Source organism: Budorcas taxicolor, chromosome 13 (assembly GCF_023091745.1).
Source record: "Budorcas taxicolor isolate Tak-1 chromosome 13, Takin1.1, whole genome shotgun sequence".
Classification (NCBI taxonomy): Eukaryota; Metazoa; Chordata; class Mammalia; order Artiodactyla; family Bovidae; genus Budorcas; species Budorcas taxicolor.
The window spans coordinates 48,404,998-48,420,361 of NC_068922.1; positions in this window are offsets into that span (position 1 = coordinate 48,404,998).

Genomic DNA, 15,364 nt, shown 5'->3' on the forward strand with positions numbered 1-15,364 from the left:
TTAATTCAAAAGGCACTTTTCTCCTCCAGCCTTTGAGCTAGCCACCAAGGTATTTTTTGTTAACATAGAAAAGAAATTAAAGATATTTTTATATTTTCTCCCATTTCACTGGTCCAGTGATATCACTGATTAAAATCTCCATTCTTTGAAGGAAAAATTTTGAATTACTACTAATTAGAATAATTCATCTGCAGGAGAAATTGTTGAGGGGCCAACCTCCTTTTTAAATTCTAGCTAGCTTGCTAGATAAAGTTGTCATTACATTTAACTTGGTCTTTAATTATAAGCAGATGGATGAATTATTTTAATCGCTGCTATATATCTTAACAGTAGTTCATACAATGACACAAAGTGAAGAACATCAAACAGAAATTAAATGCTAGGGCAGGAAAACAGCGAGCCTTCAAGGGAAGCAATTGATCACAACCCGTCATCTTTAAAGGCCAGAAGAATGCAAAATAAACACTTGGGATTAGTGTACTAAATATGGTTCATCAGTCTTCAGCTCTGCTCTCTGTTAATTCAACTATCTCATTTATTTTAATACTTTATCATGTATCTACCCAGCTCTGTAATTAGCCTTTCAGGTATTCTCTTTTTCTCCCCCTGCCTTTGAAATTGTGTGTGATGAGATTCTGCAAAGAGGATATTATTACCATACCCTACAGAAGAAGTGACTCTTGCAATGATTCTGTTTTATAGCTTACATGCTGGAATTCCTCCTAAAACTTAGAGAATGTGCTAAAGTTAGTTTAAAGAGAAAGTCTTAGTAAATTTGCTATGTTCTTTCAAATGGAGAGTTTAGTTTGGCTATAGGTAAACTGATTTTACAAGAGGAGTCTGGATCTAGGCTCATTAAACTCAAAATGCTAATTGAATTTTTTAAAATAAAAAGTACCAAAATCAGTTTCTGAATTAAAGCCATTAAATACTAGCATTTTATTGATTTGTTTCTGAGTGAAGTATTCATTTTCCCTTTACTAAAAGAATACCATTAATAACGTATTTTCTCCCACAGCAATGCATACACTGAGATTATACTAAATTATATTTGGGATTTATACTCTGCCATGAATTTTGCTGTACAACAAAGTATTCCCACAGATCTTTTATAAAATGTAGATTTATTAATTTAATCATCAGTCTCAGAATATTACCAATGCTGAATCACTTTAATTGCTTATTACTAAGCACTGAAAACCTGAAACAATGCATACAATCCAAATAGGTGTATTGTTTTTTTACCTCGATGTTGTAAACACGAGATGGTTTCTAGTATTTTGGGTGTAGACATAACATCAAAATACTGAGTTATCACAAACTTCTTTACAAACTCAAGAGTACGGGCTTTTCTACTTTTAGGTTCACTTTAGTATGATTCATTCATTTTGTAGGTTATCTAAGGAAGATTTAATCCTATCTGACTTTCTGTTGTAATGTCTCTAGGGTACTTCTCTTTGATAAGTGTTGGACAGTTCCCATGGACTTGAACCTTTCTTGGAATTAACTGAAGACCAAGATGTCTTGGAGTTTTCTGTGAAAAATTCATGTTCTAAAGCTAGAATATATATTCACTTAAAAAATTCTCAGATGCATTAGTTTATTTACATGATTGTTCCTTTTTGTGGTAAGGATTGATTACTTTGGAAGAAAATATTGCAAACATGGGGCTATCAACAGTAGTATATGGGTTTTGGAACGACAGATTGGAGGAATTTGCACACAAATGCTGCGAGTCAGCAGAGAGTCAGACAAGCTCATATACATTTTGTTTGTATATGAACCTAACACAAAGATTCCAGATTTGGAAGCTTATATGACCCATCTACCAAATTCATTTCCCTTGTTTGTTTACCAATAAAAAACATGAGTGGGAAATTACTAGTTTTTTTAGTTAATTATTACAGCTGTATGACTAGTTTCTGTGTAATCATCAGAAAATCTGTTAACTTCTTGCAACCTACATTTTCTCAGTTGTAGAATGAAAATGAAATAAGATACAGTACATGAGACAGTGTATTGAAAAGCAGAGATATCAGTTTGCTGACAAAGATCTGTTTAGTCAGTTCAGTTCAGTTCAGTTCAGTTCAGTCGCTCAGTCATGTCTGACTCTTTGCAACCCCATGAACCACAGCACGTCAGGCCTCCCTGTCCATCACCAACTCCTGGAGTCCACCCAAACCCATGTCCGTTGAGTCGGTGATGCCATCCAACAATCTCATCCTCTGTAGTCCCCTTCTCCTCCTGCCCTCAATCTTTCCCAGCATCAGGGTCTTTTCAAAAGAGTCAGCTCTTAGCATCAGGTGGTCAAAGTATTGGAGTTTCAGCTTCAACATCAGTCTTTCCAATGAACACCCAGGACTGATCTCCTTTAGGATGGACTGGTTGGATCTCCTTGCAGTCCAAGGGACTCTCAAGAGTCTTCTCCAACACCACAGTTCAAAACCATCAATTCTTTGGCACTCAGCTTTCTTGATAGTCCAACTCTCACATCCATACATGACCACAGGAAAAACCATAGCCTTGACTAGATGGACGTTTGTTGGCAAAGTAATGTCTCTGCTTTTTAATATTCTATCTAGGTGTGTCATAACTTTCCTTCCAAGGAGTAAATGTCTCAATTTCATGGCTGCAATCACCATCTGCAGTGATTTTGGAGCCCAGAAAAATAAAGTCAGCCACTGTCTAGTTAAAGTTGTGGTTTTTCCAGTAGTCATGTATGGATGTGAGAGTTGGACTATAAAGAAGGCTGAGCACTGAAGAATGGATGCTTTGGAAATGTGGTGCTGGAAAAGACTCTTGAGAGTCCCTTGGACTGCAAGGAGATAAAACCAGTCAATCCTAAAGGAAATCAACCCTGAATATTCATTGGAAGGACTGATGCTAAAGCTGAAGCTCCAATACTTTGGCCACCTGATGTGAAGAGCCAACTCATTGGAAAAGACCCTGATATTGGTAAAGATTGAGGGCAGGAGGAGAAAGGGGTGACAGGGATGATTGAGATGATTAGATGGTGTCACCAACTCAATGGACATGAGTTTTAGCAAACCTTCAGAGACAGTGAAGGACAGGAAAGCCTGGCATGCTGCAGTTCATAGGGTCACAGAGTCGGGCACAATGGAGTAACTCAACAAAGACAATAGCATGAGAAATAGTAGCACTTGATCAACTTTCTTCTCTCCTTCCCACCTCCCTCCTTTTGACCTTTTTTATATGTGTATTGAGGAAGAGAATACTAACCCCTTATGGCCAGGAGCTAGTCTGTGACTCACAGCTGGGCCTTGGTATTCTCAAATATTCATAATTTTATAGAATGTAGAGATCAGATATAGCCATTCTGGAATCTTGATTGAGCAAGTCAGATCAAGGCAATTCCATAACACGTCAGAGCATGGACTATATCTCTAAGATGGCTCACACTGACCCCCTCCTCCTGGTACTTGTGCTTGTGTAATATCTTCCCAAATGTGTCAGAGATTCTTTCTGTGACCTCAGCATGCAGTAGAGATGATGGTGTGCGATTTTTATGGCTAAGTCATCAAAAAACATTGAGGTTTCTGTTCTGGTCTCTTAGATTCCTTGCTGTGGAGGTTACAAGTCACCATGGTGTCAGGAAACTCAAGCAGTCCTGTGTTGAGCCCTGTATGGGAAAAAATGGGGCCACACACTAACAACAACACTAACTTTCCAACCCTGTGAGTGGACCATCTTGGAAGCAGATCCTGCAAGATAGGGACCTGGCAAGACTTTAAGAGTTCAGATGATAGCAGCTCTGGCAGATATTTGGACTGCTACCACATTCGTGACTCCAACCCAGAAACATCCTGCAAGTTGCTTCTAAATTTCTGACATGTAGAAATTGTGAGAGATAATAAATGTTTATTGTTTTAAGCCACACATTTTTGAGAAAAATTTTTACATAGCAGTAGGAAAGTAATACTCCTCACCAGAAGTTCATGCCTTCTTGGCAATGAAAAGCAGTCTGCTGCTGTGGTTTTCCTCTTTCAATGGTGTTCCCACATAAACAGAGTGGTGTGTTAGTAGATGTTTAACAATCAGCTCTCACAAAGTCAAAGAAACAATGCCCTGATTTTTAGTATTTGCTAGTTCACCATTGCCAATTTCATGCTACCAATGTGACATCATTGAACATGGAATTGTAATGATAATCAAAGTGCATATGATTATATAAAATTTCTTCCATACAGACACAATAGATGTCAATAACCTTAAAAGCATAGATAATAGTAAAATTCAGTAAGATAATCAGGGGAGATGAAGTTTGAATATTTATTACTTTTACTTTTGATATAGTTTATTTTGTTGCAAGCTTACATGATTTAAAGTTCAAAGGTCATTATATATAATAATCTGCTCACAAAATTCCTGAAAGTTTAACAACTGGATCTTGTGAGCTAGTGTGAACTCGTTTCAGCACACCACTGCCAAAGTGATTTTTTGAGTGACAATGTTTATTTAGATTCTTGTTTAGTTGAATTACCATTTGGGTGGTGATAATCCACATCTGTAATAAATTGTGTTAACATCTATATTGCTGATCCTGTTTGCGATGCCAGTTACCTTACTGTTCACACTGTTTGCTGAACCTATGGTAGGCAGCTTGGGAGCTAAGAGGCTGGAAGGAGACTCGAAGAGCTGTAGGAACTGCAGACACATGTTTATTCCCTCTTGGCTGGAACAGCAGCCATAACACAGACTCTCTCCTCCCTGACACAGAAGCTGTAGCAGCAGTCACAACATAAGCACAACATAGCCAGAATATAACCTCATAAAACGCAACCACAATGTTGCCCCAATGTAGCCCCAATGCAGCAACAGCCAGGGCTTTCATGGTGAAGCTCATACAGGTCTACTGCACAAAGTAGACTGTGACCAAGCAAGCACCTCATGACATGCATGCCCAGTGCTATAAGTTGTATCAACTGTTACACAACCATGTAAAATCATTGTTTACAGAACATGGGGTGAGAGGGTGTGAGAGCATGGTGCAAGAGAGCCTGACTAGCACCATCTTGTTAATTTCCCCACAATATCTATAACAAATTGTGATCAGGGCACCCTGATGAAATAATTTTAGGAATTCATGATGCATAGTTGGTAGTAGTCATTGCCCTGGAAGGAGCTGGACCTATTATTTGCTTCTAGCTTAAGCTCTGAATATTGGAAGAATCAACAATTAGCCAGCATGGCCTGTGGCTGTATGAAAAGAAAACAACTGACTTTCACATTTTAGGGGCACACGAATGAATGGACAATCTCTTTTTACTTCCACATCTGTCCTGCTTTGTGGGGTCATTATTGTCTTCCATTTTTATGCTTCTAAATCTTTTCTTAACGTCTAGGAGACCATACAATTTACTGATTGTGAATATGGGCTTTCAAATTATGACTGTTTCCTTGCTCCTCAAAGTTAAGAGCTGTGAAAACATGGGCACATTACTTAGCCTTTTTAATATTCAACTTCTTTATCCATGAAGAGCATTGTTATGGGGACTCCATGAAATTGTGTCTGTAACATGCTTACATAGTACCTGATGTGGATAATGTATAATAATAATACAATAATAATAATAATGTATAATGTACAATATCATTAGCTACTATATATTCAAAATAACTAGCCAATTTACTGAAACCATCTCATGCTGACATGAACTTTAGTTTTCAGAAGTTCCTTTGGATCTTTTTGCATTATAAGTTGCTTCTTAAAATATTCATTCTGTCCTAAAAGTATCTTCCCAAAATGCTTAATCTGAGAAGGTGGTGAAAGGCAGAGGGGGCAGGCCAGGTAATCCAAGAGGCTTCCGATTTCTGGCCAGATAATGCACTGGAAAGGGAAGTACCTCCCTTGTAGGACTAGAGTCATCTTTTAATGGGAAAAAGGGCAACACCTTCTCTTCATGGAAACATGAAGATGGAGAATCAGTGTGTGTTGGTTACTTTCCCTGTGTCCTGCTTTCTGTGTTTCTCTTAAATACCTAAAAGCAGACCCATCAAGCCAAGGACTGCAAGATCTTTTGCCTTTGTTAGAGCTTCCTCTTATCCCATTTGGGGTTGTGGGAGGAAGTATTCTGGACTAGGACAAGATCCTTTGTTTAGGTTCTACTCTCCTAATCCATGTCCCCTTGGTCTTTCAGTGCTAGTCATGGAAAAGTGGCACCATGTATCACCAATTATCCAAATTGTCCTCCCATTCACTCCTCTGAGTAACTCTGAATTGATCAAACACAGATTTGAGTCTCAATTCTACTCCTTACCTTGGACAAATCACTTAACTCCTCAAAACTTCTGTATATTAAGCCATATAATGCTCATAGGAATGGTGTCACTTCTCAGGGTTGCCATGAGGATTAAATGATATATAATGTTGCTGCATATAAAGTACTTAATAAAATGATATTTTTACAGAGTAACTACACATATTCAGGAAATGCTCCTCAATAGAGATTTTTCTATTTCAGCTATTTTCTATTTATTTCACCAATCAGTCCAAAAAATTTTCCTTGCAAATATGCATTCTAAGTGACTTAGAAGATTGTACTATGGCCTGGAATATTCAGCTTCATTCTCTAGAGCCTCAAGCAGTGCCAAAAGCCAGAAGAATGTATTTTTTTCAAACATGTGACAACAGGGAACAATGATGTTGTACCTCGAATTAGGCCAAAAAAATTTAAAAAGAAAAAAGAAAAGCACCATTCATGCTCCAGAAGGTGATGAAAGACAGAGGAGCATGGTGACACAAAGCTGATGGCTGTGGCACACATCTGATGATGATGCCAGAGAACTGACAAGCCGACTAGACAAGAGAGACACTCATGGGCTAACCCGGCAGCTACTTGAATGTCTTGTTTCTTATCAATCTCCTTGGAGGGCATGCTCAGAGAAAACCTTTGACGATCTGATGCCTGAGCTCAAACTAATTTTTGTCATGTTGGTGCCACATCACAGCACTGCCAACCTTTGACCCTCCCACCCTCCCTCTCCATTTCATCCTAAAATTACAAATATTTTCACTGTCCTTATTCCTTCCCTCCCCCAACTCACTTTGATGAATCAGTCAGATGATGGCTTGTAGATACACATCAGGCTTGCTAACTAATTGGAAAACTTCCAGGAACATATCAACAATGGTGATTTGGAAAGTAATATGCCCTGGAGTGTTGTCATAAGGATAGTGTTTTTTGTTTTTCCTTGTAGCAGCTTGGTTTCTCCTCCTCAGGATAACTCCCCCCCGCCCACCCCCCCATCTGAGATAGCTCTATAATTAAGAAGGATGGACTTGTTAAGCTTTGTAAATTACTTACCGATTTACAAGTAATTTTATTGAGTACCTTTGGAGTTCCAGCTTGAGTCAGAATGGGCATAAAGATAAGAAGGCAGAGTCCCTGTGGTCATGGGGCTCACAAGAGGACAAACTAGTAAACAGACTGATTTAATACTGTCTGCTGAGAAACGTGATCAAACTTTCCACAAAGACAATGGGTGTACTTGAAGCAAGAGATTCAGGTACTCCTGCTGAAATGGGCTGATTCACAAGTTGGGTTTTGAAGAGTTTGTTGGTTACTCATCCCTCTCCAGACCCATTCTCCTCCCTTATTTGCCCAGGAAGCTGACATGTGTTGTGGTAGATACTGTAATATGCCACCCAGATTCCATTTAAGGAATGAAGGAATTATTCTCTCAGCTGCTGGAAGACAAGCTTCATATATAAGCCCCTTTAGGGGATTGCATCTCCTGGAGAAACTGCCTCCTGTGTCCAATGACTGATCATTACCAGGAGAGAAAAACCAACCCCACCTCACTCCATCTTGAGAGAAGTCAGTTAGTTCAGTCACTCAGTTGTGCCCGACTCTTTGAGACCCCATGGACTGCAGCATGCCAGGCTTCCCTGTCCATCACCAACTCCTGAGGCTTGCTCAAACTCATGTCCATCGAATTGGTGATGCCATCCAACCATCTCATCCTCTGTCATCCCCTTCTCCTCCTGCCTTCAATATTGGCCAGCATCATGGTCTTTTCCAAAGAATGAGTTCTTCACATCAGGTGGCCAAAATATTGGAGTTTCAACTTCAGCATCAGTCCTTCCAATGAACACTCAGGACTGATCTTTAGGATTGACTGGTTGGATCTCCTTTCAGTCCAAGGGACTTAAAAGTCTTCTCCAATATCACAGTTCAAAAGCATCAGTTCTTTGGTGCTCAGCTTTCTTTATAGTCCAACTCTCACATCCATACATGACTACTGGAAAAACTATAGCTTTGACTACATGGAACTTTGTTGGCAAAGTAATGTTTTTGCTTTTTAATATGCTGTCTAGATTGATTATAGTTTTTCTTCCAAGGAGCAAGCATCTTTTAATTCCATGGCTGCAGACACCATCTGCAGTGATTTTGCAGCCCTCCTCCCCCCTCTCCCCATGAAGTCTCTCACTGTTTCCATTGTTTCCCCATCTATTTGCCATGAAGAACTTGGACTGGATGCCATGATCTTAGTTTTCTGAATGTTGAGTTTTAAGCCAACTTTTTCACTCTCCTCTTTCATTTTCATCAAGAGGTTCTTTAGTTCTTCTTCACTTTATGCCATAAGGGTGGTGTCCTCTGCGTATCGGAGGTTATTGATATTTCTCCTGGAAATCTTGATTCCAGCTTTTGCTTCATCCAACCTGGCATTTCACATGATGTACTCTGCATATAAGTTAAATAAGCAAGGTGACAATATACAGCCTTGATGTACTCCTTTCCTGATTTGGAACCAGTCATTTGTTTCATGTCCAGTTATAACTGTTGCCTCTTGATCTGCATACAGATGTCTCAGGAGGCAGGTAAGGTTGTCTGGTATTCCCATCTCTTTAAGAGTTTTCCACAGTTTGTTGTGATTTACACAGTCAAAGGCTTTGGCATAGTCAATAAAGCAGAAATAGATGTTTTTCTGGAACTCTCTTGCTTTTTTGATGATCCAGCTGATGTTGCCAATTTGATCTCTGGTTCCGCTGTCTTTTCTAAATCTAAATCTAAAACTTGAACATCTGGGAGTTTACAGTTCACATGTTGTTGAAGCCTGGCTTGGAGAATTTTGAGCATTACTTTGAGCATGTGAGACGAGTGCAATTGTGTGGAAGTTTGAGCATTCTTTGGTACTGCCTTTCTTTGGCATTGGAATGAAAACTTTTTCCCATCCTGTGGTCACTGCTGAGTTTTCCAAATTTGCTGGCATATTGAGTGTAGCATCTTTACAGCTTCATGTTTTAAGATCTGAAATAGCTCAACTGGAATTCTATCACCTCCACTAGCTTTGTTCATAGTGATGCTTCCTAGGGCATTGAGAGATCTTGAGAGAAACTGGAAGGATAATCCCAGCTCCAGAGCTCATCTGTTTCACAGCCTACTTTCTCCTCTGCCCAGTCCTGTTTCTTTCCTCTCCATTGTACACATAACCATACTAGGAATGCTCCCTAGTAAATGTCCTTCTTGGCACTCTATCTCTGGTGAACTTGACCCATCTGTGGACTTCAGCCCCCAGGTTTCTGTGCTAGCTGGATCCTGATGGGTTTAGCCAGTGGCATATGATCAGAGGTGGGAGGAAAGGGAGGTTTATACTCTGTGCCTCTGCCTTTTTCCACTATGTTCTCTGGCAGTAGCTGGTCCCTCGGGACTCTGGCTTGTGATGGCTCTCACCATTGCTTCCCTTTGCTCCATCAGGTTTAAGAGTAATAATGTTTCCCTCTTTTGCTAGTATCCAGAGGCCTCAACATCACTAGTTCGTTTCCTTAATCCTACTTCTTAACTCAGAGATCCTTTGGCTCAACCTTCAGTTGAAGCACAATGTGCTGGTAAATGTTTCACAACTGGATCTCCGGAAAAAACAAAAAGCCCTGATTTGTAGCTTTTGACAATTTCTGTGGGGGTAAATATGGCTTCCCAGTTGGTGCTAGTGATAAAGAACCCACCTGGCAATGCAGGAGACACAAAATACATGGGTTTGGTCCCTGGATTGGGAAGATCCCCTAGAGAAGGGAATGGCAACCCACTTAAGTATTCTTGCCTGGAGAATACCATGGACAGAGGAGCCTGGTGGACTACAATCCATGGGGTCACAAATAGGCACGACAGAAGTGACTTAGCACACAAGGGGTTAATATGCCACTGGCGGCCCAACATGATGCTATTAAATTTGGAATTGGAAAAAAAAAAAAAGTTTATTAGTTCCACTATACAGTAGTCCCTCCTTATTTGAGATTTAGTGTTTTCTTCAGTTATAGTTACTATCAGTTAGCTGTGGTCCAAGAATATTAATGGAAAATTTCAGAAATACATAATTCATAAGTTTTAAATTGGGTGCTATTCTGAGTAGTGTGATGAAATCCCATGCCCTCCTGTTCCATTGCAGGATGAGAATCATCCCTTTGTCCGGCATCTCCTGCCCACTAGTCACTTGGTAGCCTTCTGGATTATCAGGTTACCTTTCATGTTATCACAATGTTTATACTCAAGTGACTTTTTAAAAATTTAATAATGGTCCCAAAGTGTAAGAGAAGTGATATTGGCAAGTCAGTTATGCTGAAGAGAAGCTATAATTGCATTTTTTAAAGTGAAAAAGTGAAAGTTCCTGACTTAATAAGGAAAGAAAAAAGTCATAGTCTGAGGATGCCAACATCTATGATAAGAACAAATCTTTTACCTGTGACATTGTGAAGAAGGAAATAAAATTCAGGCTAATTTTGCTTTTCTACCTCAAATGCAAATGTTATGGCCACAGTACCTGATGAGTGGTTAGTTAAGATGGAAAGGGCATTAAATTTGTACAGTAGGATATTTTGAGAGAGAAATAGAGATAATTAACATAACTTTTATTATGGTATTTTGTTAAAATTGTTCTATTTAATAATTAGCTATTGTTTTAAATCTATTACTGTGCCTAATTTATAGGTTAAGCTTTATCATAGGTATGGATGTATAGGAAAGTCATATAGATTCGATAAAATTGGCAGTTTCAGGTGTCCATTGGAGGTATTGGAGGATATACCCAGTGGATGAGGGGGGACAACTATGCAAATACAATAGATGTTAATAATCTCAAGATTATATGAAATAGTAAAATGTAATAAAATAATGAGGTAGGCATGAGTATGTAGTATTTATTGCCTTTGTTTTTAATATAATTCAAATAGTTGAAGTTAATTTATTTGAAAATATTAACAGTGTTTAGCAATCAGCTTGAAAAATTCATAAGAATTAATAATTTTCTCCTGTGAGTCAGTATAAACCGGCTCCAGCATACTACTGAATTGAAGTATCTAAGTAGAATTCTGTGTTATGTTGAGACTGCTTGAAACAGGTAAAGAAAGTGAAAGTGAAAGTCACTCAGTTGTATCCAACTCTTTGTGACCCCATGGACTATACAATCCATGGAATTCTCTAGGCAAGAATACTGGAGTGGGTAGCCTTTTCTTTCTCCAGTGGATCTTCCCAACCCAGGGATCAAACCCAGGTCTCCCACATTGCAGGTGGATTCTTTACCAGATGAGCCACAAAGGACAGTTAACTGGACAGATTGTCATGGACCTCTGACTTTGACAGTTCTTTCATGACCTTTTTTGACAGTCAGTTTATGACTTCCCTTGTGGCTCAGCCAGTAAGGTACCTGCCTGCAATGCAGGAGACCCGGGTTCAATCCCTGGGTTGCGAAGATCCCCTGGGGAAATAAATGGAAACCCACTCTAGTATTCTTGCCTGGAAAGTCCTATGGACAGAGGAGCCTGGCAGGCTGTAGTTCATGGGGTCCCAAAGGGTTGGACATGACTGAACAACTTCACTTCACTTCTTCATGACTTTTGGTTACTTAACTACATTATGAACATCAGAAAGGAAGGGTAATCTGGAGTTAGAGAAGTGATTTGATATTTCAAATGAGATTTTCCATTTCCAGGGACATGAGGCCAAGGATTCAAGAGTGAGTTCTGTGTCTCAGGAGTGTGGATATGGAATGTGGGTGTTTGAGTTGGAAAGAAGATGAAATCCTGTTGGTTAGCAAAGGTCAAAAGATGAGAAAATGGGAAGACACTGAGCAGACAGGAGTGAATTGCAATAAGAAAGTTTTTTTGCTTCCCTTTAGAACTAGTTCTCTTCTAATTTTTTTATTATAATGGTGTGTGTGTGCTCAGTTGTGTCTGGCTGCTTTGCAATGCCATGGACTGTAGCCCTCCATGGTCCTCTGTTCATGGGATTTTCCAGACAAGAATACTGGAGTGCATTGCCATTTTCTTCTACAGGGTATCTTCCCAACCCAAGGATCAAACCCATGGTTCCTTCCGTGTCTCCTGCATTGCAGGCAGATTCTTTAAGGCTAAGCCACCTTGCTCAAGGTTAAACACCTTGAAAGTGAATAGGTGACTGTTTGCCTCCAAGTCTCTCACATTCCTACTTACAAATCCTACCAGACACAGAGGTATGGCCTATCCCCTCCAACTTATTTAGTTGGGTTGGCTCACCACACCTGTGGGCTGTTTTAATGGAGATGAAGCTCTGTACATGTCTCTGCCTCAATTTTCATGGTGAGAACATTGGTGCTTTGAGACAAATAAAGACACCCTAAACTCTGAGAGGAGGGAGGGACCCTTTTACCTAAATGCAATGTCATTTCAGGTCTCTGTCTCCATCATTTTCAGCTACAGCAGGGAAATGAATTTCTGTGAAAGTGTCTCCATGAACCATATCAGACAAATCTGTGTTTGTTATTTTCTTCCAGTCCTTGCAAACAGTTTGGAAGGTAAGAGTTCAACTTGGGTTTAACAATCTTCATGGCATGTGTCCCTGTGCTGCTGTATAGAGCCAGGGCTGGGCAGGCAGGAGGTTCTCCAGGGTGCTGAGAGGGAAATAGTTGACCTTACAAAATACCTATTGAGAAAAGCTGGGAAGCAGGAGGTCATGGAGCAAACAGCAAGTAGGAAGAAGGAAGCTTATATTTATTGAGCACTATCTGTATACCAGGCATTATGGTGTTTTACTGAATCATTCATTTAATACTCAAATTATTTTATGAAATAATTGATATCATTATCTTCAATTTTCTGGATAAAACTGAGAATGGAGACATGAATAATCTTGCCCAGAAGCTAGAGAGGAGGTTGGGGAGCAAGGATTTGACATGATCCTTTTACAACAGCACCACATTCCTCTGTCTCTCAGGTTCTAAATCCAATTTGCCTCAACGCTTTGCTCCAGCCATAGAGGCTGCCATGTGGTTTATAGAACCCTGTGATCTCTGCTTCTTATGCAGTCTTTCCTCTTCTCCATTCTCTTGGATAATCTTGCTCATCCTCCGTGTCTCAGGTGAACACAGAAAGCCTGCCAAGTTCCCCCACGACTAGACCAGGAGCTCAGGGCACTCACCAATCTGTACATTCTCCAGTGGTGCACACACTGTAATTTATACTTGCCTCTTTCTTTCATAACAGAGTAAACTTCATAAAAGCAAAGACTCTGATTTGCTTGCTGTTGTATTTACAACAGCCTGAGTCAAAGCATGTTCAGTAAAAGCCTGCTGCACAGTGGGTGAGGATCCTTTTGTCCCTGGGCTTTGATGCTATGCCATTTCCTCTGCCTTACCTTCTATTTTTCTGGATACTATTTTGCTTTGTGTCTCTGTTACATGTTTCCTCCTTATAACCCAAATTGCGTTAGGTGCTCCTCTTAGGTTTGTTGTGGCATCCAGTTCTCTCATACTCATCATTCATCCCATGTTGTCATCATTGCTTCTCACTAATTCTGGGCTGAAGACTCCTTGAGGACAGAATTTATTTTCTAATAGTGTTCTCATTAAGCAATACAGAAATACAGTTCTTAGTGCATGTGATTACAATTTATAGGGTGAATGGATATATTATTTTAGACACAGCTAATTAAGGGACTGGGATACTAGCAAGACTCATTCATCTAACAAATGTTGATTCTGCACCAATTTGTGCCAGGCATAAGCCAGGTAATGAAGGTACATTAATGAACAAGCAGACATGTTCTCTGCTCTTGTAGGTCTTAGAACCCAATGGTAGAGGTGAGAGTTGTGGGAGGAAAGAGGTTTAGCTGAGGTTAACTGCTGAGCAATCCAGTTATAGATATAAACAGCCTTCATAAAGAATCCTGTAGAATACCATCCTTTCCTTTTTGAGTTAGTGTTGAGGATTATGGAGGTCACACATTTTGTATCTTACAGCTTCTGTAAATCTCCAACTTTAAATGCATCTTTTACTATTGTGGCATGTTGTTCAGTCACTCAGTCCTGTCTGACTCTTTACGACCCCATGGACTACAGCACGCCAGGCTTCCCTATCTTTCACCATTTCCTGGAGCTTGCTCAAACTCACATCCATTGAGTCGGTGATGCCGTCCAATCATCTCGTCCTCCTTGGTCCCCTTATCCTCTTGCCTTCAATCTTTCCCAGCATCAGGGTCTTTTCTATTGAGTTGGCTCTTAACATCAGGTGGCCTAAGTATTGAAGCTTCATCTTCAGTATCAGTCCTTCCAATGCATATTCAGGTTTGATTTCATTTATGATCTCTTGGAAGTTCAAGGGACTCTCAAGAGTCTTTTCCAACACCACAGTTCAAAAGCAATAGTTCTTCAGTGTTCAGCTTTCTTTATGGTACAGTTCTCACATCCATACATGACCACTGGAAAAACCATAGCCTTGACTACATGGACCTTTGTTGGCAAAGGTCCTGCTTTTTCATACGCTGTCTAGGTTTGTCATAGCTTTTCTCCCAAGGAGCAAGTGCCTTTTCATTTCATGCATGCAGTCACCATCTGCAGTGATTTTGGAGCCCCCCCAAAATAAAGTCTGACACTGTTTCCCTGTTTTCCCATCTATTTCCCATGAAGTGATGGGACCAGATGCCATGATCTTAGTTTTCTGAATGTTGAGCTTTACCAACTTTCCACTCTCCTCTTTCACTTTCATCAAGAGGCTTTTTAGTTCCTCTTCCCTTTCTACCATAGAACAGGCTTCCCTGGTGGCTCAGACGATAAAGTGTCTGCCTGCAATGCAGGAGACCTGGGTTCGATTCCTGGGTCAGGAAGATCCCCTGGAGAAGGAAATGGCAATCCACTCCAGCACTCTTGCCTGGAAAATCCCATGGACGGAGGAGCCTGATAAGCTACAGTCCATGGGGTCACAAAGAGTCAGACACGACTGAGGGACTTCACGTCCTTTTCTACCACAAGGGTGGTGTCATCTGCATATCTTGTTATTGATATTTCTCCCGGCAATCTTGATTCCAGCTTGTGCTTCATCCAGCCCAGCGTTTCTCATGATGTACTCTGCATAGAAGTTAAATAAGCAGGGTGACAA